We start from the raw sequence: 27,356 nt of genomic DNA on the forward strand, positions 1-27,356 counted from the left end.
TCCTGGGGTAGAAGTTTGGATTAAATTTATAATACCCAGAACATAGAAGCCACTATGTAAGGGTACATGATTGTTATTTTCTTTAAGATTGCTAGCAAAGACTCAGATAGACTAATATTAATAAATCAGTTTTAAAAGCCATTTAGAATAATGTTTAATTTTGTTGTAAATTAAAGGGGGTGACTTAAAATTACTAATGGTAAACTTCATGGAAATATCATTCGGTTTTATTTATTCTGTGAGTATAAAAAATGTTTTAAAAGTCTAACAATGCGGCCAGGCGCTGTGACTCACGCCTGTAATCCCAGCACTTTGGGAGGCTGAGGTGGGTGGATCACCTGAGGTCAGAAGTTCGAGATCAGCCTGGCCAACATGGCAAAATCCTGTCTCTACTAAAAAAATACAAAAATTAGCAAGGCTTGGTGGCGTGTGCCTATAGTCCCAGCTACTCAGGAGGCTGAGGCAGGAGAATTGCTTGAACCCAGGAGGTGGAGGTTGCAGTGAAACGAGATCCTGCCACTGTACTCCAGCCTGGGCCACAGAGTAAGACTCTTATCTCAAAAAATATATATATATATTATATATATATATATATATAAATTATATTTGCAAACTGCATCATTCCAATTGTTGTAGATAGTTAAACGCATTTAAGAAATGTGTTTTCTACTTCTTTTTCTTTTTTTTTTAGACATGTTCCTGTTCTGTTGCCTAGGCTGGAGTGCAGTGGTGTGATCTCTGCTCACTGCAACCTCCACCTCCCAGGCTCAGGTCATTCTGCCACCCCAGCCTCCCAAGTAGCTGGGACTACAGGTATGCACCACTGTGTTCAGCTAATTAAAAAAAAAAATTCTCGATACAGGGCTTCACTATGTTGGCCAGGCTGCTCTCAAACTCCTGGACTCATGCTATCCACCCACCTCGGCCTCCCAAAGTGCTGGGATTACAGCTGTGAGCCACAGTGCCTGACCCCAGAAATGTGTTTCCTAATAAGATTCTTGTAGGTGGACGTTATATTAAACTGGTTAACGTTGTCTTAATCCTTTAAGGTTTACTGCGGAATAGCACAACAGAGATATGTTTTTTTCTATGTTTAATAGACCATTTTAAAACAAATCTTAAATATGACTCAATGCTTGTGTTAGGTTAGATTTAAAACGAAGTCTAGATTTCAAGCTGTAGTTGTAACTATACTATTTTACCTAGTGAATTATCCCGTGCTCTTTGTTTCACTTGTGAGAATTGTTTGAAGTGTTGCTTTGAATGTATATACGTACCCTCATCTATACTAACACACTGTATAAAGTGGTTCCTTATGAGAATGGTTTGCAGTGCTGCTTTGAATGTATGTGTGTCCACTCTTCTATACTAACACACTATAAAGTAGTTCCTTGGGACATCCATCTCCATTCACTTCTCATGAAGCCGTGTTGAAGCAAAATTCAAAGGTGGTAAACTGGCTATTACAGACAACTGCATTCATAAAAATTTGAAATAATTGGAGGAAAACAACCTTTTCAATAAACCTGACCCTTTTCTCCTCTGGTTTCTGTTTTCTCTTCACTTTTCAATAAGCCCTTCTTACCAAGAGCTGCTCTTGGAAATGAAACTTCCCAAACTTCTACACACTGAGTTGTTTTAATCTTTATCTCAAAGACCACCTCAGCCACATGTCCTTTCCTTACTCATTACTACCTCTTGAGTCTTACATCAAACTCACCATCAGCTGGTGAATGAAGGAGGAAAATTTTGGTAGATCCTCAGGGGTGAGTCAGGAACTCATTATTAGCATTATGTTGAAAAAAATAAAGGTAACATTAATATAGCCTTATTTATATTGATAAAGCCTTGAATAAGAGTAAAATTAAGATACTTTTGCTGTGATGGCCAACTAAGCCTAGGGGCTAATGGAAAAAAAAGGTGAAGCTACAGGAATGAGGATAATTGTTTTCCTTGACAGCTTTGTATTAAGACATTTTCCTATAGGAGACAGTGTCTCTATCTGCCACTAGCACTGCCTACTTGATTGCTCTCCCTCTGCTCTCTGATTCCAAAGGGATTACAGTCATTGACAATATCACTTATGTTGCCTATTCCAGTGTCTTTGTGGATTAAGATATCAGTGCAGATAATGCCTATAGTTCTTTTTTTGTCCCACCTAAGTAGCTGGTCAGCTAAGGTGGCCTGGTCTTGTGATAGCCTGGCCAGTGGATCGACTCTCTTTCTCTCTCCCTTGATTTCTTTATTACATGTGGCCAACCAGAGGCTTTCAATAATATCCCAAGAATTATATGGGGGTTTTAGTGGGAAGTAAAGACTCCACTTAAGCTTCTGGTTCAGAGTGCATATGAAAATTAGAGTTCCAGATATTATTCCAGCTAATGATATCTTTGTGTTCTGATTTTTACTTATATTGCTTGAATAATACATTCTTCAGGAAACCCACTGGGATGACTGTTGATAAGAGAATTGGGCATTCCTCTGTTTATGCTCTTTCAGATAATAAAAATAATTAACCTTATATTTCTAAGACTTTATACAAGTTTTCAAATATGAAAATGTCTGGAATTATATCAAAAACCTTTGGTTAATGTATGTCAAATTTTACGTTTCTGTTTAAATGTATGTGTGGTTGGTGATTGTGTTATTCCTTGAGGCCAGAAATGTTCATCAGTGTCTTTGTAGGAAGTAAAAGCAACCCTGCCATATGCATATATTTAGTTTCAATAGGAGAAGGAAATAATGTCTCGGCAGAATAAAATTATATTCCGTGTCTTTCAGATAACCCGTGAGGCTAATTATGAAAAGAAAGCCTAGTTATGCAAGCCACTAAATGCACTTTCAAAATAGCAGAAAAGTTATTACTTATTTAAATATTGTGATTAATGTATAAATTAAATATAAACAAAGGGAATGTTTATCACCAGTAGTAGGGCGGTAGAGTACAGATGCAATAAGTAATGATTGAAAGTACAGATTCTGAAGCCAGATTGCCTGTGTTCTCATTCCAGAGTTTTCACGTATTAGATGATTAACCCTGGGCACCTTTTTAAATTTATTTTTATTTTCACTTATTTGTCCTTCACTTCTGTCACTTGTACAATGGGGATAATAAAACTACCTGTATTATAGTGTTGTTTTTAGGATTCAATGATTTAACATATCAAAGTTCTTAGCACAATACCAGGGTCATATTAACTTTGTTAAATTAAATTTGGCCTGAGACTGTCTCTGTACTTTGAGTTTCCACTTAATAAACTGCAACCTAACCTAGCATGCAAACAAACCAAAACCTGGATAAGGAGTATATTTTTTGTTAGAGATAGCCAGATCTCAGCCAATCACAAGCAGCTGAGCTTCAGCCAATTATAGGCAACCAGCGGATCAGATGATGTCCAAATAAGGCAAATGCCTCACTGTAACCAGTCAAGCTGTTCTGTACTTTACTTCTGTGTTCTGTCTATAAATATTCTCCATGTTTCAGAGTGGAGCTCTCTAAACTTCCTTTGGTTCTGAGTGCTGCTCAATTCATGAATTGTTCTTTGCTCAAATAAACTCTGTTAAATATATTTTGTCTAAAGTTTTCTTTTAACAACTTTAAATGAACTTAAGAAAATATCTTCTTGTTATTAATTCCATACCTAAAAGAGACTCTTTTGTTGATGATTACCCTATTTTTACATAAAAATATAATAGAATAAATGAAAATCTAGAGTTATAATTCTGGAACTAGACTGAGCAGAAAATGATGACTCTCATGTGGCTATTGTAAAAAGAAAAAAAATCATAGACTGATCACACAGCAAGACTTTTTCAAAAATTAAACTACTTATGTTTTTAAAAATTTGAATTACTTTTAAAATACACAATCATTTACTGTTCACTACAACTTTTAGTAGAAGTGAGAAAGTGATAGAGCAACAATGAAAATTTATTCTTAATGCTAAATTAATAAATTTATAATAATTTATAATAAATTTATTATAAATTTATAATAATTTATTAATAAATTAATAACTTATTAATAAATAAGTTGACTACAGCTTATTCTCCCCTGGGCATTCTAATATATTTTGTGATAAGTATGGTATCATACAATAAGCAGATTCTGTGAAAAGCTATTTTCATCATTTAGCAACATACTTTTCTCATCTTCTGTATTAATAAGCACTGACCCTCAGTGTAATTTGCAGTAGCTACATGCTATTATATCACGTCTGTTTACTATATTTTGAATAATAGCAAGTAAAATATCTTCCTTTTGTTTTTGTTATTAGAAAGAGTTTTTTGATGAAGATACTTAACCTATGCCTTTGCACTCTCATTAGATGATTTCTTTAGGGTACATTTCTAGAAATAGACATGCAGAGTATATCTATTTTAAAGCACTTAATACAAGTTGCCAAATTGTTGTCTGCTTAAATTTGCATATTTCCATCAGCAGTTATTTGAGAATGTATGTCCAATGTGCACCTGTGACAGCTTTAGATATTATTATTCTTTTTTATATTTGCTAAATAAAATTTCATTGTCTCTTTGATGACAGAGTATATTTTAGTTTTGCTGTCTTTAATTTCTTATATTGTAAATTTCTAACATATTGTGGATTTTTCCCTTAAAATGTTTAAAATTTTCTATGGTTTTTAGGAGGTCTTCTAAGAGAAACAGCATCATTTTTTCGTTTGTTGTTTATATTGCAATTTTTTTCATTCCTGTTACTTAAATGTTTTAGTTTTTAAGTACATTTTAAATATTCCAGTTAATTTATTACTTTTACTTTATAATTTTAGGCTTCATTCTCATGTTAAAATATTTCTCCACTCAGCAAACGTTGCTACAATTTATTGCATATACCTAGATGCACATGCACATTCACACACACATTCTCTATATTATATGTTAAACCTAGTTACAAATCTGGAAAAAATGCTACTCAGTTTGATTAAACACCTTTTTAATATACTGCTGGATTTTGTGTATTATTGTTATTTCTCTATTATTATTGTGTCAATGGTTTGTGCATCTCTGATTTGTGCAATAATTGTGCATCTTAGATTGGCATAAAATTTACTTACGGTACTTTCAGCACCTTTAGACTGAAGGTGGGTTGAAAGTCACTGCAGAGTGGCACAAGTGAACTTTTTGGAGTGATGTAGGTGTTCTATATATTGAGGAGATAATCATCGTATGGTGTATTAATTTGTCAAAAATGATTGGCCTGTACATTTTAAATTGGTACATTTTACTATATATAATTCTTCAACATAATTTGTTTTTAAAAATCCAAATAGAAAACATACCACTGTTTGTGACAGTAGGCAAGCAGTATTGAAAATTCAGAAATCTTTAAATGATTATCTAGTTTTGGCAGCAATGTAATACTGATCTTTTATAATGAGTTGGGGAATTTTTCCAATTTTATCACATTTTAAATGCTGATTAGAGGAATTCAGATATTCAAAAGTTGATACTGAAAGGACAATTGATAAAGTGATACCCTGTTTATTGAAATTATTTACATAGCAAAATTATCCTTTCTTTAGAATAAGAAGAAAGGAAAAATGACTGAGATAGAAAAGAATATTTTGTGTATAAAACTAAGAATATTTCAATAGAGTGGTTTCTGCCTGACTTCCTCTGTGCAGGAGCAATATTACTGAAGAGGACTGCAGGTGTGCTGAGATTGTTGTATTAGATTAAATATTTGAAATCGGTCCACTGGACATTCAGAAAGAGAGTTTTTAGGGATAGAAAAGAGGCTGATTTCGTACTGTTGAGGCCCAGTTGACATGGGACACTTTGGGCCTCTTCTTTTATAATAAGACTTGAAAGTGCTTTTCCTTCCCTGCACTTTATACCTGGATAGATTGAGATAATCTTGGCTATTAAAAGTGGTAGTATTGGCTGGGCGAGGTGACTCATGCCTGTAATCACAGTACTTTGGCACGCTGAGGCAGGCGGATCTCTTGAGGTCAGGAATTTGAGGCCAACCTGGCCAACATGGTGAAACCTGTCTGTACTAAAAATACGAAAATTAATTGGGCATGATGGTGCGTGCATGTAATCACAGCTACTTCGGAGGCTGAGGTGGGAGAGTCACTCGAACCGGAAGGCAGAGGTTTCAGTTAGCCAAGATTGCACCACTGCACTCCAGCCTGGGTGACAGAATGAGACTCCACCTCAAAAAATAAAAATAAAAAAGTGATATTACTTTGTCATCATTTGATCATCATGGCTTATTAAGTGTTTACCGTGTGCTGTTTACAGCTCTAATACACTCTGCATGTATTAAATAGTTTGATACTTACAAACCACTCTGGTTTAGTTGGGAGTTCAATATTATTACTAATTTTGTTTCTGTATACTCTGAAATAAAATATAGTGCATATTTCTTATAGGATTTATATTAGTATTAGACAAGTTTTATAGTAATATGCAATATAATTACTAGACTTTAGGTTACTTTTACTGATTTCACTAGGTATCTCTATTTTTTAATTTCTAATTTTCACTTAATCTTTGAATAAGTTATTTCATCAGTTTGAAAAAATATTTAGAGCTCTCAAATGGTATTAGGGGTCTAAAAAGTCATCAATGGACTGAACTCAAAAGGCCATTTCTCAAGTTTACCTCTCTTGTGAAATGTACAAAGGCTAAGAGTTTTTTCTGTTAGAAATGGTTAAGTCAATAGGTTATAACATTATCAATAGTGAAAGCTTTAATACTCATCAATCAACAGGTTATTACATTTTCAGATGCTACTAGGATTATACAATCATGCTTACATTTAAAATATTTTGAACATTTTCTTAGAACTTTGCTTTAGACAAATGGTATTACAGCTGCAAAAGTCTAAACTACCTTTCGCATACCCACAGATGCAGATTTTCATGAATGATATAAAAATGCAGAAAATACAAATTGAAAGATACTACTATTTTGTTAGTGAATAACGGAAAAGAATGTGCTAGTTACATAAAGAGTCTGAAGGTATTTCTAGTGCTGTAAGATGACAAAATTGACAACTGGGAGCTTTGGTAGGACCTTTGTGTTACTGATGGCTTGCCTGCATATTTTGTAGTGACACATTTTTCACTGTTCTACATGGCTGTATAATTAACCTATATTAAATACATGTATGTTTTTTGCTAGTAACAGTTGACATTGTTTATTTTGTTATCCAGTCATCCTGGATCTTATTATAGCTGCTCAGATGGGAAGAGAAAAATGATCAATGAGTCTAAGTGGAAAAGAAAAGGAGAGAAAAAAAATGCAAAAAAGAAAATCTTTGTGGAGTTTTGAGGAACAAAAACTTGAGAATGCAAATGAATGAATAAATAGCCAAAGAGATGATTAATGTGTTTATATTGTATGGTACACACTCCAAGAGAAAATGTACTTTGAAAAAAAAAGAAATCTTTCAATGATTACAAAGTTGGTTTAACAAAACACTGCTCTTATTGTCAAAATAAAAACCATACCTTCTCAGCTATGCACACCATTTGGGGTATAATAAATAGGTTCTTGGCAGAAAGAACTATTGATTTATCTTATTTTCCCCGTGACTTTCATATTACACAGGGGGAAGCAATCACACAGTGGATTTCTTGTGGGCAAGTTCAGTCAATCATCAAGTGTTCTCAAACCTCCACCTTGCAAATAAAGTGATAGCATATGAAGAAAAGTAACACATGTCAGGAAGGCAGCAGGCAGGGATTGAGCCAATGACATTTTGATTGGTTTCATTTCCTTTTAAATAAGTCTATTTTATGTATGGATGCAGTGTGAAATCAATCCCAGGGTTGGCATGAGGAGGGGAGGTTTTCAGAATCAGAATATTATTGCTGTTATTAAAATTCAAATGAAAGGGAGAATTGGAAAAATCAATTCATCTTCATAATCAGGAAGATTTGTAAATTTTTAAACATAATTTTTTGAATCTGGTCTTAAATATTTTTCAGATAATTATATATTTATGTTTGTTACATCATTCACAGATATTAATAGCACTATTAATTTTATGAGTGAAATGTACTTTAGTGTCTAGGAAAGAGCATATGAGAATATTAAGACAATATGTACTATAATATAGACCTGGAATTCCTAGAATTTAGGGAAGAGTTATAAAGTCCTAAAAACCCTGAGACCCAGAGTTATATAAATATTAGGACACAGGAGTAGGTCTAACAGCATAGTCACAGAGCATAGAAGAGTAGGGGAGGTGTTGCTTGTATTAACCTGTGTTGAAAGAGATAAAAAGACCTGAAACAACTGTATGTTCAGATGGAAAATGGCCAGATTGAGGAGAGAAGTAAGTGGATGTGGAGGAATAGCAACACAACACCACACTGTTGACTGTACCCAGCTACCATAACTGGAATCCCACTATTCCTGGAACAGGTCAAGTGTGGATAGTTTACCGAAGTGAGAAAGGCTGGTGCAAATTGCTGGTGGTACAGAGATCAAGAGTCAATTTTGGATATGTTAGGTTTTGGAGATGTGTATTAGATGGTCAAGTGGAGAAGTCAATAGAATAATTAAATATAAAAACCTGGCCAGGTGTAGTAGCTCATGCCTATAATCCCAGCACTTTGGGAGTCTGAGGTGGGCAGATTGCTTGAGGCCAGGAGTTTGAGACCAGCATGGACAACATAGTGAAACCTATCTCTACAAAAAAATACTAAAGTTAGCCAAGCATGGTGTGTGTGTCTGGAGTCCCAGCTACTTGGGAGGCTGGGGTGGGAGGATCGCTTGAGCCTGGGAGGCAGATATTGCAGTGAGCTGAGATCATACCATTGCACTCCAGCCTGGGGGATGGACGTGAAATCCTGCCTCAAAAAACAAACAAAACAAAACAAAAACCTGGCATTCAGGGAAGATAGAACAGAAATATATGAAGTGGAATATAAGTGGAATTTAATGTCTGGCACTAGCATAAAGTAAGAGATACACACCCACTGATATGGTTTAGCTGTGTCCCCACCCAAATCTCATCTTGAATCATAGCTCCCATAATCCTACGTGTTGTGGGAGAGACCTGTTGTGAAATAATTGAATCATGTTGGCAGGTTTTTCCCATGCTGTCTCATGATAGTGAAAAGTCTCATGAGATCTGATGGTTTCATAAAAGGCAATTCCCCTGCACACACTGTCTTGCCTGCCACCATGTAAGACATGCCTTTTCTCCTCCTTCACCTTCCATCATGATTGTGAGTCCTCCCCAGCTATGTGGGCCTGTGAGTCCATTAAACCTCTTTTTCTTTATAAATTACCCATTCTTTGGTATTTCTTCATAGCAGTATGAGAATAGACTAATACACCCACCTCAAGTGCAGAATTTAAGATGTGAACACCAAAACCTCAATAATTACAATAATAATATTTTAATGCAATAATTTAAAAATAAAAATTATTATGAAATCAGTAATTTTGAAACAAAAATTAATGTAAAAACTTTTGTTGAAACTATACAAAATTTTAAATTTCTCATTCAGACTGGTTTTGATTACTTAAAGAATGTGTCTAGACAGAGAAAAGAGTAAATTCTGACTATGATCTGGGGCATCTAAATGTGTTATTGTAAGGAAGCTGAGGATAAAGCAATGATTGGTATTGCCACTGGTTTAATTGTTGCCAATTTGATGGGAGAAATTGTGCTTCTTCTTATTTGAATTTGCATTTCTTTCATAGGTAATGTGATAGAGCATTGTTTTCTCTTCTATTAACTGACTCTATATTTGTTATGACAAAGTTTTCATTGACATACTGTAAAATTAATTTTTTAATTTATAATCTGTGACCTTTAACACATGACTAGATTCATGTAACCACTACTACAATCAGGATATGGAACAATTCCATCACATTTTGCTACTCTCTGCCAGTGTAATTCTGGCACTTCCACCTCACTGAATGTGGGTAATCACTTTTTCTCGCTTCTGGAACCCTCCTGGTAGCTTGAGCAGCAGGTCCTTGCAACAGTATTAAATCCTATATTCTGCAAAAATGTCCCATAGTGATAAACTTTCCTTTACCTAAACTTTTGTTCTGTTCCTTTTGGTCTAGCACACTCAGAATCCAGTCTCACCTATATTTTCCTGGTTACTAAACATACATGTTGACTGAATCCTGAATTTTCTTCTCCTCAGAGGTCCATTTCTCCCTTAGCTTGTGCAACAAGTAATGTGACAGTATTTATTTATTTCAAGAGGGGAGGTGAGGGCACAACCTTGGGGTAGGGGTGCATGGTTTCATTTAGTAGGTGAGGATCTCCATTATCTTCAAGCCATGGGGCAGCACTAAACTTCAACAGGGAGCAGTTGCCCATTTCTGCTGGCACAGAGCATTAAGAGGAATCTTGGACTTCAAGATTTTTGAGTGCATCAACCCATATGCTCCTGTGTGCCGGGGTCCTGTTTTTCAAGCCAGGGCTTTGATCTTGGCATACAGACATGACTTGTTTGGGAGCTTAACCTTTGTTGGAGCTCTTCTACTCTTAAATGCTATACCTTTTTCTAAGCTTCCTCTGCCTGCCTGGTAAAGACAGTGAAAAAAATTTTATAGGCTAAAAGAAGGCCTTCTGACTTTCTCTCTTAGTTTTTAATTGCCTACTAGTTCGTCTCAGTCTTTAGTTATTGTTTTCCCCCTGAAAGTATCACTTTCACTTGTCAACAAGTATCCAATTCCATTGCTTTATGGTTACAATGCACCTAAAATGTGTAATTTGCCAGATACTTTGCACCTGCTAATGCAGTTCCTTGACCTGGAATACCAATTCCAGTTGACAACATGTGAAACTTTTAACACACGCATTGCTGCTTGATGCCAAGTTTCACATGTATTCTATTATATCTACTATCAATGATGGCTCTTCTAGAAAATAGTGTCACCTAAGCAGGATAGGAGCTGCACTGGGCAGAATATTGTTCAGTTTCTAGGGCCGTCAGCCAAAGAAAATTGCGGTGGTGATGGAAAGTATTCATTGCCTTCTGGATGACAAGGGATCCAAACCAAAATTTTATATATGCCATCAACTTTCTTGATTCACTTCTGGAACCAGCTTCTACAAGTTGATTTCTCTGGAAAATATGCAGGAAATATACTGGGAATACCTTTGAGATCATCTCTTGTGGGAGGGAAGGAAGTAAGGAAAGGACAAAGTTTAGTTCCAATGCAGTTCCAGTGAAGACCCTAGTTGTTCCCAGCTGTAGTTAGAACAGCCCTCCAGAATTGAGTGAGGGGCAGGGCCTCTGTATCTCAATATCAGTCAGTCATATCTAGAATACCCTGGGAAGGCGGTATGCTCTTGGACTTGACAGCTTTCTTCTGCTGAGGCTATGCTGAAAGCAATGTGGGAATTAAGGGCTGTCTGTCTCAGTGCTCCCAGCAGGTGCATCCACATCTTGGTCATTCAGGAAGGAGGATCTGAATGGCACCATATGGTGTCCATAACCATAGCCCTCAGCTTTTTCTGTTCTAAGTCTGTATGCCACTTTTTCTATTCACCCTCTTGCTTTACTGTTAGTTTCTAAAGTTTGGTCTGGTCTATACTTCCCTCTTTTACTATTGTTTTTGTTTTTGTGGGGTTTATATCTTAAAACAACAACAACAACTTTTAAGGTGTCATTTTAGAGGGGTGTCAACAGTAAAGAGAACACATGTGTTCAATCTGCTTTATGAACCTGAACTCTGAAGTAGCCTTCTGATAAGGACAGTGTGAAATACACTGTTTCTATTTCTGGCACATGTGGAAGTCTCAGCTTCCATTTCACTTGTTCCATATCCAGGTACCTGTCCAGAAGCCTTTTCTAGAAAATAGTGTCACCTAAGCAGGATAGGAACTGCACTGGGCAGAATATTGTCCAGTTTCTAGGGCTGTTGGCCAAAGAAAATTGTGATGGCGATGGAAAAAATATGGCAAGCTGAGACATGAGGAATGAATCAGACCTTAACAGAAACACAATACTCTAGAAACCTCTTACTCCTTAACTTGCTGCTCACTTCACACACACACATACACACACACACACACATACACACACACACACTTCTTAGGTGGAGAAATGGATTTCAACTTATACATGCAGAGAAACATTGTTCTGCTGTTTAATTATATCCTGATTGTTCATTTATTCTGGTAGCCTTGGGAAATATTTATTACATCCATATTCAATTAAAAAATGAAAAAGCCAAAAGAATTACCACACTGACATTTAGAAAGTATGTCCTTATCATTGCTAATTTGCCCCCAAAGTAATACAGTTATTATGAGCTACATTATTTAGAGTTTGGCCTGAAGTCTGTTATAAAAAAAATTCCACTTGGATTTAGGTTGCGGTGTATCATTTTGTCAAAAATGTAGGTCTTCTGTTGCTGCCTTCATTTAGATGAGAGCTCTTATCTAGTTTCCAATTTGGTCTAGCCCATTTCTCTATACAGCTGACACACTCACTGGGGATGATTCTCTCAGGATTTTTTGTCAGTCAAAAATCACCTGGAAATGAAGATTCCCTTAACTCTGGGAGGTTGGAGTTCATTACAGAATGAAGCTATTTGATTTTCTTCTGAAGAGAAAGAACAGATAATGATGAACATTGTCACTCAAAAATATACTATTTCAAAATTTCAACACCTTTCACTCTACACCAGAGATAATTAAGGTTAGTAGTAAATTGGCTATTTCAACAGTATGAATGTTCTGGTGAATAAACTAAAATCAACAGGAGTTAAGCTATGTGCTTAAATTCACAAAATAATAGAGATTGGTGTCTTATTGTTTGCTAAGTTAGACTGGATGATTGCTCACATCCTATTCATGGTTCTTGTATCACTACAGCCTTTTCTCAGCATTTTTTCCCCGCAATGTCTATCACATTGACTTGCCCATTGTGAGTTTCTGTTAAGTGTTGAAGTAGGGTGTCTTGTTTTCTTCCTGACATTCCCGATATTATGGCCCATGTAGTCTATCACGATCTTTTGGAATGTCTGTGAACTATTTTTTTCTTTTTCAAATTTTATTTTAGAATCAGGGGGTGTATGTGCAGGTTTTCTACAAAGGTATATTGCATGATGCTGATGTCTGGGACATGACTGAACTCAGAACCCAGATAGCGAGCACAGTACCCAATAAGTAGTTGTTTTCAAACCTTACCTTCCTCCTTCCTCCCTCTTGTATTCCCCAGTGTTTATTGTTCCCATCTTTATGTCCATGTATCCCCAGTGTTTTCCTCCCACTTATAAGTGAGGACTTGCAGTATTTGGTTTTCTGTTTCTGTGATATTTTGCTTAGGATAATGATTTCCAGCTGTATCCATGTTACTGCAAAGGATATAATTTCATTCTTATTTTATGTCTACATAGGATTGCATGGTGCATATGTACCAGTTTTCTTTTTCAATCCAGAGTTGATGGGTGCCTAGGTTGATTCCATGTCTTTCCTATTGTCAATAGTGCTGCAATGAACATATGGGTGCATGTGTCTTTTTGGTAGAATGACTTATTTTCCTTTGGGTATACACCCGTAGGGAACTGCTGGGTTGAATGATAGTTCAATTCATTTCTTTGAGAAATCTCCAAACTACGCTGCACAGTGGCTGAGCTGGTTTACATTCCCACCAACAGTGTATGTGTTCCCTTTCTCTTCAGTCTTGCTATACCCTGCAAAGCCACAGGGGCAGAGCTGCCCAAGGCTGTGGGAGCCCACCTCTTGCATCATTGTAACCTGGATGTGAGACATGGAGTCAAAGGAGATCATTTTGGAGCTTTAAGATTTGACTGCCTTGCTGGGTTTCAGACTTGCATGGGGCCTGTAGCCCCTTCTGGCTGTATTTACTCAATGCCTGTATCCCCATGGTATCTAGGAAGTAACTAACTTGCTTTCCATTTTACAGGCTCATAGGTCAAAGGGACTTGCCTTGTCTCAGATGAGACTTGGGACTGTGGACTTTTGAGTTAATGCTGAAATGAACTGAGACTTTGGGGGACTGTTGGGAAGGCATGATTGGTTTTGAAATGTGAAGATTTGAGATTTGGGAGGCGCCAGGAGCAGAATGATATGGTTTGGCTCTATGTCCCCACCCAAATCTCATCTTGTAGCTCCCAGAATTCCCATGTATTGTGGGAGATAATTGAATTATGGGGATGGGTCTTTCCTGTGTTGTTCTCATGATAGTGAATGGGTCTAATGAGATCTGAGGGTTTTAAAAATGGAAGTTGCCCTGAACAAGCTCTTTTTTTGCCTGCTGCTATCCGCGTAAGATGTGACTTGCTCCTTCTTGCCTTCCATCATGAGTGTGAGGCCTCCCCAGTCTTGTGGAACTGTGAGTCCAAATAAATGTCCTTCTTTCGTAAATTGCCCAGTCTTGGGTATGTCTTTATCAGCAGCATGAAAACACTTGCCAGCATTCGTTATTTTTTTACTTTTCAACAAAAGTCATTCTGACTGGTGTGAGATGGTATCTCATTGTAGTTCTGATTTGCATTTCTCTGATGATGAACATTTTTTCATATGTGTGTTGGTCACTTATATGTCAACTTTTGAGAGGTGTCCATGTTCCTTGCTCACTTTTTCATTGAGTTATTTGTTTTTTGTTTGTTAAGTTCCTTATAGATTCAGGATGTTACACCTTTGTCAGATCCATAGGGTGCAAATATTTTACAAAGAGTAAAAGTTGCCTGTTTACTTCCTTGATAGTTTGTCTTGGTGTGCAGAAATTCTTTAATTAGGTCCCACTTGTCAATTTTTGTTCCAACTGCTTTTGAGGTCTTAGCCATAAATTCTTTGCCAAGGTCAATTTCGAGAAGGGCATTTCCCGTTTTTTGTTTTGTTTTGTATTTTTTTTCTAAAATTTTTATGGTTTGAGGTCTTAAGTCTTGAATTCATCTTGAGTTTATTTTTGTACATAGTGATAGGTAGGGAACCAGTTTCCTTCTTCTGCATATGAATAGCTGGTTTTCCCAGCACCATTTATTAAATAGGGAGTCTTTTCCCCATTGCTTATTTTTGTGGACCCTGTTAAAGAGCAGATGGTTGTAGGTGTGTAACTTTATTTCTGAGTTCTTTATTCTGTTCCATGGGTCTATGTGTCTGTTTTTGTATCAGTATCATGCTGTTTTGGTTACTGTAGCCTTGTAGTATAGTTTGAAGTCAAGTAATGTGATGCCTCTGGCTTTGTTCTTTTTGCTTAGCATTGTTTTGGCCATTTCAACTTTTTCTGGTTCCATATGAATTTTAGAATAGTTACCTAGGGATAGTGTTGAATCTGTAAATTGATTTGGGCAGTATGGCCATTTCAATGATATTGATTTTTCCAATTCATAATCATGGAATGTTTTTTCCATTTGTTTGTGCTGTCTCTGATTTATTTCAGCAGTGTTTTGTAGTTCTTGTTGTAGAGATCTTTCACCATCTTGGTTAGCTGTATTCCTAGGTATTTTACTCATTTTGTGGCTATTGTAAATGGGATTTCATTCTTGATTTAGCTCTCAGTTTGAAAGTTATTGTCATATAGAAATGCTGTTGATTTTTGTACATTGGTTTTGTACCCTGAAACTTTACTGAAGTCATTTATCAGCTCTAGCAGCCTTTTGGTGGAATCTTTAGGGTTTTCTAAGTATAGAATCTTATTATCAACAAAGATAAATAGCCTAACTTCTTCTTTTGCTATTTGGATACCTTTTCTTTCTTTCTGTTGCCTGATTATTCTGTCTGGGACTTGAGTATTATGTTGAATAGGAGTGATGAGAGTGAGCATTCTTGTCCTGTTCCAGTTCTCAAGAGGAATGCTTCAAGCTTTTGCCCAGTGACTATGATGTTTGCTATGTTTGCCATATTATTTTCAATGACACGTATTATTTTGATGTATTGAACATATTTCTAGGTTCATTGACACCCATTCTTTACTCTCACACCATTCATCAGTAATGAAATACACAGCTTCTAGTTTTTAACACCTATAACACTAGTTCAGGTCCCCATATTATGAGTTCATTGTACTCTGTGCTTTATATAACTTTTGGAACCCTTTTTTAAAATTCAACAGCACTTATCTCAATTAATAATTATGTTTCATAACACAATTGATTTTGATTATTTGATTAATTTTATTCTTCCCATATCTAAACTGCAAATTCCATGAAGGCAGGTTTATATCTGTTTGTAAAACTGCAGTACTTCCTGTACCTAGCATAATTTAGAGTATACAGAAGGTGTGCAGTATACTTCTTTTGTATAAATGAAGGATCTACTTTGCTGTGTTTTCTTTCATATAGGTTTTGGTAACACCACTTATACTTTTAGAATTTAGACTCCAAGATTTTTTATGTTCTTCATTGTTTATTATTTCTTCAGCACTTATAACTAATTATTTATAATTATACCTTTTTTTTTTACAACATTTAACATTCTGTATCCTCAAATTCTTTGAGAATGTGGTTCAATGACCAGAAGAGACAATATTCCCTTAGAAACAGAACATAGATTCAATTAATATTGCCACTTTTTTGTATTGTCTGGGGTTGGAGTAGGCAAGGAAAGCAGGAACAAAATCTCTGTGGTTTTGGAAGCCTGTCATATTTTTGTATCTATATCAAAACACCAATAAGGACAACAATTTTTTAGTATGACTTCTGTTCCAAGAACTGTGCTAGTTACTTTGTATATTATGTTTTATCTAATTCAACAATAACCCATTGAGTGATGCTTTCACTCACATTTTACAAATGACACAATTTGTCTAAGTCCACACATTTAAGAAGTTTGATTCAGGTCATGCTCTATATACCATAGTAATTCAACAATTCATTACATACCATGAAGCAATTTTCCAAAGTTATATTTATGTAAAAACTACACAAATCTCTGTGATAAAAATCAGTACAATCAGTAGGATAGTAAGTGACATCTATTTTGCCAGTATATACAAATCAAATGTTTTCCTTTTCTAGGTTTTATTTTATTTCTTCTTGCTGCTATTTCTTTCAGCTCTCTGAGGACTATGGAATATAAGGCCCAATTTAAAAAAAATAAAAAAAAAAAACAAGGTTTACTATGTGAGTTTACTTACACATTTCTTCATGTCTTGGCTTTATAAACCACTTATTGTAAAAGCTTAAAATCTTCTTCTCAAGGGAGCATGAGGATTTATGGATTTATTTTTCAGCATTTCTACTAAAAATGTTTATTGCACAGCTAAATAAGAAAGTGAACTTTTACTTTGGCAGGGGCTTTATTGCCACTCAAAAGAAAGCTTTTAGAGAGGAAGTATATTGTATTTGTGTGGATCACAGGTACTTAATATCTTTTGTTAAAGATTTAAGAGTCTGTTCAGAAAAGAGATGAAAAATATCAAAGACAATAGAAATAAAATTATGAGACTATACCCTTACATTGAAATTCTGGACTCAATATTTATATGTGTATGTGTGTGTGTATGTGTATATATATATATATATATGTAATTGAGATTATTAAATCTTTCATTCATTCATTCAACAAGCATTTATTGTCCACTATGTGGTAGAAACTGTCTAAGGTGATGGACATATGATGGTGACCCACACGGCTCCTGTCTTCATGAAGCATCTGTTCAATTAGGAGAATTTAACAGTGAAAATGTGTATACATAAATGCATATATATACACACACATATAGTAACTAAGGCCATGAAAATTAAGTATTTGGTGATAAAGAATTATAGAAATACACCAGGTGCAGCAGCTCACTTCCCAGCTACTTGGGAAGATAGGTGAGGAGATCGCTTAAGCCTAGGAGTTTGATGCCTAGCCTGGGCAATATAGTGAAATTCCATCTCTAAAAAACATTAAAAAAAGGAATTACAGATAAAGTCTACTTGATTTAGAGTAAAAGGAGAATGCAGTTTCAGTTAAACCAGATGAAAGATGAAAAACTAATCAGGGGAGGATCTCAAAAAAATTCTGGGTATTATTAAAACAAAATAAAAAACTGGACAGCGGGCACAAATTATGTATTGGAGACTGTCACCTTGTAGGAAGGGAGAGTGTGAACAGTATCTTCTGAAAAAGAGGAACAGTGGCCCATGTTGGGGTTGTTAAAGTTCATATGGTTCAAGTTCTGAGGTCTAGAATAGCAAAATAAGAATTCCATTTTTATTCAAGTACACTGTGAAGTTACTGAAGTGTTTTAAGCAAAGTAATTACATGATCTGATTTATATTTTACAAAAATTGCTCTTATTGCTAAAATGAAATGGAGAGAAAGGAGAGGAAAGCAAATACATAAGGGGCAGAACTTTCCAGTGGAATGTTGATGGATGGTGCCAGTGAAGGAGATAATTGGATGAAATGGAGTCAGGAGGAGCACAGTTCTATGAAAACAATGGACTAGATCTAAAATTACAGAATTCTAGGCAATGTAGCCTCTGAGTAAGTGGCATTAACGTGAAGAGATGTTACTAGTGCGTTTTAGAAAACATTAAGTAGGCTATTACTCAAGTTCTCAATGTGTAGAGTGTGACCTAACAGCCACTTTTGTTATTCTAGTGCTAATTACCCCATTAATGGTTGATACAGACAGCCTCCCCTCCGCTACTCTTTCTCTCTCTGTTTCTTCTTTTAACACTTTTGGTTCTGCACCCGTGACAATTGACATTTTGAACTAAGAAGAAATAATAATTTCTATCATTCATTTTTGTAACTGTGCTTTATAGATGATTTCGGACAATGACATGGAGACAAATAAAGCTTTAATTAATAACAATTATTCTTCCTATTTCTAATTTTCATATTTAAAGAATAAAGAAAGAAATAAACAGGCAAAAACTAACTGTTTGCATTTTAGTTATAGTGGAAGATAATGAGATACTAAGGTATTTTAGGTTGGTATTATGGAAATAGGATACATATGCACCTAAGCCTTTCTTGTTCATTTAGTATACTTTAGAATTAAAGAAAATTTGTTGCATTTAGTTGAATTTCATGTACCTTTGAATTTCACTTTGACCTAGGTAGAGATATTTTAAAATAAAATATAAGCAATTAACATGTTTTTTTCTAAAATCTGTGCTTGTTTTCATAAATCCCAGTTCTGCTACAGATGCTTAGTTGGTGTTTCTGGAGACTCTTTTCATGTAGAATAGGTTTAGTATTCAATTTCTGCAATGCTATTGGCATAGCATTGCATGAAATCCAAAAAGAGTGTAGTTATAAACACATTTGGCTTTTCCACCAAAGGGTGATATTTTTCCTTCAAGAGTATGTTTTGCGCTTTTTATCTGGGCCTGATTTAATGGCTATGTGGTAAATATTGTGAGATTACCTCTCCCACTTAAAAAACAAAAACAAAAACAAAAACTCAATAGGATATGATACTGTTTTCAATTTTCTGCTTTATAATGCATTTTAAAAACCTGAAAGATGGGAAAGTTATGAAACACTCATAATTCATTTTGTTGTGTTACTTAGAGAAAGTAGTAACATATCCCAGATCTGAATTCTAATGCAACAGCAGAAGTTTATTGGCCCTGACTGATACAAAGCCATGGTCATCATTTTTGACCTATCAACCATCACTGCAAAATGATGTTTAAGAATTCCTAATTTGTTATATGTAACTTTTGAGTCATAGTGAATTCATAAAATAGTGTTTTATAAGCACTCCTAAATGACTATCTTGCTATAGATGATTACATTGGTAGAATATGAAATGTGATTTTAATCCTTTTGATTCCCAGTTAAAAGATCAAATCTGACCTTGTTGACCAGGCATGGTGGCTCACACCTGTGATCCCAGCACTTTGGGAGGCCAAGGCAGGCAGATCACTTGAGCCCAGGAGTTCAAGACCATCTTGGGTAACATAGTTCAGACCTCATCTCTACAAAAAATACAAAAAATTATCTGGGCGTGGTGGCACACGTCTGTAATCACAGCCACTAGGGAGGCTGAGGTAGGAGGATCAGTTGAGGCTGGGAGGTTGAGGCCGCATTGAGCTGTGACCACACCACTGCACTCCAGCCTGAGTGACACAGTGAGAACCTGTCTCAAAACAACAAAACAAAACATGTATAAACTTGCCTAGAAATGGAAAGAATAAACATTTTGTACCTTATGGGCTTAGTTTATTGTCTATGTTGAGTGGTAAAACTAAGTACTTTAAACTTTTTGCAATCAACCATCCTAACATGAATTAGATGTTATTATCTGTTCACTATGTTCTATTTGGCCAGTTGATTTGCATCTGTTAATCTATCATTCAGATTTTTAGGAAACTTTGATTTTTTTCAATTAATGTCGTGTGTCATACATATAATAGCCTACACATAACACATATGTTTACATTAAATAACAAAGCTAAAAGTGAACTCGCCACTTAGATTAAGAATTCCACTAGGGTTTTAAATAGAATTTAACAAGTTTAATGACAAACAAAGGGCCAAAAATAATAATAAATTGCCTAAAAAGGAAAATAGACTGAAAAGTATTAGCCATCATAGATAACAATATATTTTGTAAAAGTATAATGATTAAGACAAAGTGGTATGGAAACAATAAAAGACCATGTTATCTTCTACTCTTAGTTTAAAAGTTTAATACATTTAAAATTTTATCAAATGTTTTGTATAATGAAATGATTGTATACATATAAATATACAATTAGTAATAATATGGTGAATTAATACACTTCCAAATGCTGAATCAATTTTGCATTCCTGGAATAATTTGAATTTGATAGTGATTCATTAACTTGAAAACATTATTGGATTTTATTTGCTAATATTATAGATTTCTTATTATTTTGCATTTGCTTTTGAAATGGTGTTACCATTTCTAGCACCATTAGTCTGGTTGTGGTATAAATATTACATTAACCTTGTGATTGGAAAGTCTTTTATCTTTTCTATTCCCTGAAAGATTTGCATGAGATTTTTTTTTTTCCCTGAATGTTTGGTAGAAATTACCTATAAAACTCTTGGTACCCACGTTCATATGCTCCAGGATCTCTGGGACCTTAAACATCATTTGGGTTCTTCTTGGTTCCTCGGTGACACTTGCTTGCCACACAGTCAGCCTTACAAACGTCCATCATGGAAAAGTTTATGAAGGCAGGTACGCATCAAAGGGCTCGTCTCCCAGAGAACACAGGAGATAGCAAAGACCAGGAAATGCTGCAAGAGGAAACAGATGTCAGTGGAAAAGTAAGTCATCTCTCAGAAGAAAGACAGGATGGCTGCCGTGATTCCAAGAGAGAAAGTGCTGTTTTCTAATACAAAGCAATCTCTGTCACTCCTCCGGAGAATGTAGCTGTTGCTCCTGGCAAAAAGGCAGAATCCTCATTTGCAATGAGGCCATTCTATCCCAAATCACTTTCTCTCTAATCCCTTTTTATCTTTTTTGTTTGTTTGTTTCATTTCCTTCATTTCTATCTTTTATGTCTCTTACTATGCTTTCCTGGGATAACTATTCCCACAAGAGCACCTTGTAATTTAGCTTTCATTTGGAGATGTTTTGTCTTTTTCTTTAGTTCTTTCATGAGTTCTGCTAGTTTCCATTGTATATTATCTTACTGTTGAGTTGTAGCTCCAAGTGTTTTAGCCATATTTTCTAAGTGCTTTCTTATTTTTGCTTTGTGATGTCTCCTCATAGATGCCATGGCTCTGCACCTGTTTAATACATACAATTGGAAGTGTTTGGAAATATGCATAAACCCATAATACCATCACCATAATCAAGATGATAAACATATTCATCACCTCAATTTTCTTGTGTCTATTCATGTCTTGTGTGTGTGCACGTGTGTGTAAGAACACTTTACATGAGATGTACCCTCTTAAATTGTGAAGTGTGCAATGCCATATTGTTAAGTAGAGGCACTGTATTGTACAGCAGATCTCTTTTAAATTCAGACTGAAATGTGACACTACAATCTTCTGTTTGTGATGACATTTTTAGGGTGAGTCTTCTTTGGCTCTTAAGAAGCTTTGCTGTATGGTTTTTTTTTTACTTTCAGTAAAGTGTCTTTGTACAATTGGTATAGTTTTATTTATTTATTTTTTGTTATCAACATTTTAGTGAATTGGATTTTCTAGACTAGCTGTTAGCAGAGGATCTCTGTAAGGCAGGGAGGAGTTAAAGCATTGTACTAGTCTCCTAGGGCTGTTGTGACAAAGTACCGCAAACTTGGTGGCCTCAAACAGCAGAAATGTGTTGTCTCACAGTTCTAGAGGCTAAAAGTCAGAAGTCAAGGTGTCAGCAGTGCCATCTTCTCTCTGAGTGTTCTAGGGGAGGAATTCTTCCCTGCCTCTTCTGTTCTGATAGTTGCCATTAATCTGTGGCATTGCTTGGCCAGTGTATGTATCACTCCCATCAGAGAGTGCCTCCATCTTCACATGTGCCTCCATCTTCACAGGTGCCTCCATCTTCACATGTGGCCTTCTCTACTGCTTGACTCTGTCTCTATGTTGAAAATTCCCTCTTACATGGAGACTAGTCAGATTGGATTTCAGGACCATTCTAATTCAGTATGGCCTCACCTTAACTTGATGACATCTGCAACACTCTTTTTTTAAATAAGGTCAGATTCACATTTCTGGGCAGTTACAACTTCAGAATAGTTAGGCAAGGATTGGGGAGAGTGTGGTACAGTTTACCCCACAGCAAGTTCTTTCCTGGTTCCTCCGCTCAAGGGATACCTCTTCCATTGATAAAGTGATTAACAATTACTTTAATATTTGTTGCCTTTTGTGGGCAGATTTCCTCTGATTCTAGAGTCTTATGTTGCTTCAGGGGGTGCTTCTACCAATTGTTTTTATCTTTAACTACTGCACCTTACAGATATTGCCTGTGTATTCCAAGATAAGTTCTTCTCTGTTAGAACAGATGGTCTTTTATCTGTCACCTTGTCCTCTGTGTACTTTCCATGTTTTGTTTTCCCCAATGTCCTAAGGCTTCTTCCTTATCCTCATTGTTTCCAGATCTCAAATGGTGTTGAGAGAGGGAGACTTTTTTTTTGGCGGGGGCGGGTTGGGGGGCGTTTTTGCAGATGTTTTGTGGTTTTCTCGATAGGATAGCTCAGAATTCCTAGTTCTTCTGTTGTTGTGATTGTGTCTGCTCCCTTGCTACGCCTTTGAGATTTCCCATGACATTTCTGCTGCTCTTTGTTGTTTACCATTAATTTGCACATAAAGTTTTTTTCTATCTAGTTTCATTGAATTTATTATATATAGGTAGATATTTATTAAGTTCCCATAGTTTTCTGTACAGATTTGCTTTCTCTCCCACCCCCACCCTCCGGCCAGTTTTTGCTTTGAGAAATCATCTATTGGCCTAATCATTGTCCTACTTCCTTTTTGTTTTGGTCATATTTAAGTACATTTTAGTGATCTATATTGTTACCAAATGCATGTAGGTGTTTATCTATCAATCATTTTAATTTGGGGAGAGATTTATTGAATTTTGTGTCTAAGAACTCATGTCTTTTATCAGTTCTCAAAAGTTCTTAGCCACTATTCCTTTAGACACTAAGGGATCAGAAGAAAGAACCTGGGGTAATCACAAAGTACAACGCACACCCATTTTATTCATGCTCTTTTACTGTTCCTTTGATTGAGTATTAGACTTTCTTACTCTCTCCTCTGTGTTTCTTAACTCCCCCTTTTTTCGTAATTTCTATTTGTGACACATTCTGGGTTATTCCTTCAGCTTGATCTTCTACTTTACTAATTCTCTCCTTGGCCTCTTTGAATCTACTACTAAATATCTTCATTCAGTATCAAATTGCAACTGTTTTATATTTTATTCCCAAAATTATATAGGTTTTATTCAAATATTTATGGTCAAATTTTGCAGTTTTCTGTTCTTTTCTTATTTATTTAATTTTCCAATGTAATGTTTTAACATCATAAACATTTTATATTATTTGTGTGATACAATATTATTAATTACAAAATCAGCTATATTTTGAAGGTTAAGTTATAGTGTTTGTTATTTTTCCTAATATTTCAAGGTATATTTTCTGTTTAGTGTTTTGTGGTTTCTCATTATGAGCTAATGTGCCTTTAAATATTATAAAACTCTGGATGATTATTTGAAATCTATGTTTAAATTACAGTTTTATCAAAGAGTAATTTTATTTGCTTTTTCCAGATGCCCAGGTATACATTTTTGGCTTTGTTTTTGCTGGTGGTGATTATGGTGGTGGCTTTTGTTTTTTTCAGCCATAAGGCTAGTAAGAATTTTTTCTCCTAATTAAAATAAAGTTGGGCTTGTGTTTAAGGATTCTTGGGGAAAAATTATTTTTAACTCTCTCTCTAGAGCCAATGCTGATGGTTTGCAATAGCCTCATAATCTTCTGTCAAAAAGTGGATTTTTCCTAGTTTATCCACTAAGTTTGTCACCTTCGGTTATCCTGCTTTATGTACTGGTTCATGGATCAAAGATTTAAATTTGGACTTACCCTAGGCTTTTTCTTCTGATCCCCTTAAATGACCCATGAAAAGCTGTTATGGACTGAATTGGGTCCCCCTCAAACTCATGTGTTGAAACCCCCAATGTGAGTGTATTTGGAGATCAGTAGGCTTTCAAAGAGGTAATTAAGGTTAAATGAGATCATAAGTCCTAATGCAATGGGATAGATATCCTTTCAAAGAAGAAGAGATACCAGAGATCCTAATCTGTTTCTTTGCACATGTGCACAAAGAGAAGACCATTGGATGACATAGTGAGAAGACGCTGTCTATAAGCCAGTAAGGGAAGCCTCACCAGAAACCAACCCCACCAGGACCTTGATCTTGGACTTCTGCCTTCCAAAACTGTGAGAAATAAAATTCTTTTTTTTAAGCCACCCAGTCTGTGGTATTTTGTTATGGCAGCCCGAGCAGGCTAATACAAAGCTCAAGCTCTAGGCAATTATGACTGTTTAGATGTTCCAGGGAAACATCAAGAATCTAGGATGGTGAATAAAATCTTCTCTAGATTCATTATTCTCCTATTTTTTTCCATGTTGCAGAAGATTTATTTGACTATGGCACTAATCTAACCTTACGTTTTGAAATATTTTAAAAATATTTTGTTCAGCAGTTCTGTTCATTAAGTGTTCTATACTTCAAGGGTTTCTTTGAATAGAAATGTCACCCTACTGCTGGAAACTAAATTCCATTTCATTTATTTTTATTTACATATTATCATTTTAATTTTGGTACTTCAAAAAACTTATTATTATTATTATTTTGGTGAAATGAAGGCAGTGTAAAATGTGTAAAACATCATGTTCAAGCCATGCTTCTTCACTTACATTTTATATGTTCTCTTTAAGAAACTTTAAATACATAATGGAAAAAGATGGGATACATTTTGGGAGGCCAAGGTGGGCAGATCACCTGAGGTCAGGAGTTTGAGACCAGCCTGGCCAACATGATGCAATCCTGTCTCCACTAAAAATACACAAATTTTGTATTGTATTGCGCGCTTGTAATCCAAACTACTCAGGAGGCTGAGGCAGGAGAATCGCTTGAACCCTGGAGGTGGAGGTTGTGCTGAGCCAAGATTGCGCCACTGCACACTCCAGCTTTGGCAATAAAGCAAGACTCCATCTCAAAAAAAAAAAAAAAAAAAAGTGGGATAGGTGTTACACCCATATTGTAAGTAAGAATATGGGAGAGTAAGAAAGAAAGCAACTAGATCAAAGATTCATAGCAAATCACTTGGTGGTGGTCAAATTATAAATTTCTGCTCTTCCCACTGCTGTATGAGTGTCCTGTCATCTCACTATGGACAATTTTAAGGCTGATTCATTCTGTGTGGACTTTGTATCTGACATTTTTTCTGTATCAGATATTGCAGCAAAACTTTTCTGCTATTCAAAACCATCTACAAAACCTACTCCGTGCTTCTAGAAGTTCCGTTATTTCAGAGACCTAGCACTGAAGTGGGTGTGTTCTAATGTCTGGGGGAAAAGCAAGAAGTTTGATAATTGCTGTCAGCTTTCTTATTTCCTGTCTTAGAAATTGAGAATACTGATTTGTCTAGGATTTTTGCCTGCATCAAGTTTCTTTCTGCATCCTTTTCTTTCTTGTTCTCATTTTTTATATACTTTTGCTCAAGATGAATCTGTAGTAAAAAGTACTAAATTTTTAACTATGAGTTCAGAGGTTATATTTAAACTATTTTAATAATGTATTATAAATAATTTCACATATAAAGTGATATAAAACAAATACTGATCTATTAAATACCCATCTAAAAAAATTAAACATCAAAATACAAAAGAGAAATCGAAGAGAACTGAATTCTGCTTTAATTGACACTAAAATAAAGATAACTAAATAAAAAATTCACGATGATCTTTGAGAGTATGGCAGACAGACAGTGGGAAATAAGTCACTTTAGTTTCCAGCCCAAATTAAAGGGTCACAGAACACTGGAATTTGCTGTGGTCATTAAACCGCTGCAAATTACGGCTCTTCAAGGAAAGCACACATCAAAGTCATCTTCTCATGCTTTTAAAGAAATGCTGGTTTATGAACTATTATTAACATTAAATGGCAAGTCAGTGTAGGTCACAGCAAGGTACAGAACTATAAACCTCAAACAGCGGTTTTCTATTTTGTGTTTTTAAGGTATTTGACAGTTACTTTATGGATTGGTGCTTTAAGCAGCTTTTATGCCTACATAGATTTAAAAAGGAGGTTATGGAAAGAGCATATGTGACTGTGACATTCAAAGTGAATATATATCAGAGACATAGAGACGCCCAAAGCTCTTGTCATAGGGCATATAGAGAACATGCATCAAAGGGCCCTACGTACATCCATGCAAAAGGCCAAGTTAATTTTTACACTTAAAGGCAGGTTCTAAGGCTAATAGCACTTCCAAGGATACTAAGATTTTGCCTTCCTATTGCATTTTCCTTTGCCTTGGAAAATGGAAATATAACTTCAAATTAATTTATTTCTTTACTTTGCCTATTTATGATACCTTTCCTTAAATTTTGAAGGTCTTCTGTCTATAGTATCAGTCTTAGCATGATTCCCAGCACTATCTTTATGCAACTAGGTTTCTGGTTGGTTTTAGTTGCTGTACTTTAAAAAACCCAGGAATTTTAGAAGAAATCTTTGGTACTTAATTAAAAAAAACAAAGGGGGATCTTTTTGTCAAAATTATCCTCATTTATGTCTCTGCCATTACTCTCAATCCTGTTGAAACCATTCTCCACGTCACCATAACTATGGATTTGATTATGTTATCCATTTTAAAAAAAACTATTATTTACTGTCACAATAAGATAAAATATCTGTTTATTTCTTTTTCTTTAAACCACTTCCTTCAGATATGATTGACATTGACAAAGCTGTACATTTTTAATCTGCAGACCTCAGTGAGTATT

This window comes from Pongo pygmaeus, chromosome 5 (assembly GCF_028885625.2).
Source record: "Pongo pygmaeus isolate AG05252 chromosome 5, NHGRI_mPonPyg2-v2.0_pri, whole genome shotgun sequence".
In the NCBI taxonomy this organism is placed as follows: Eukaryota; Metazoa; Chordata; class Mammalia; order Primates; family Hominidae; genus Pongo; species Pongo pygmaeus.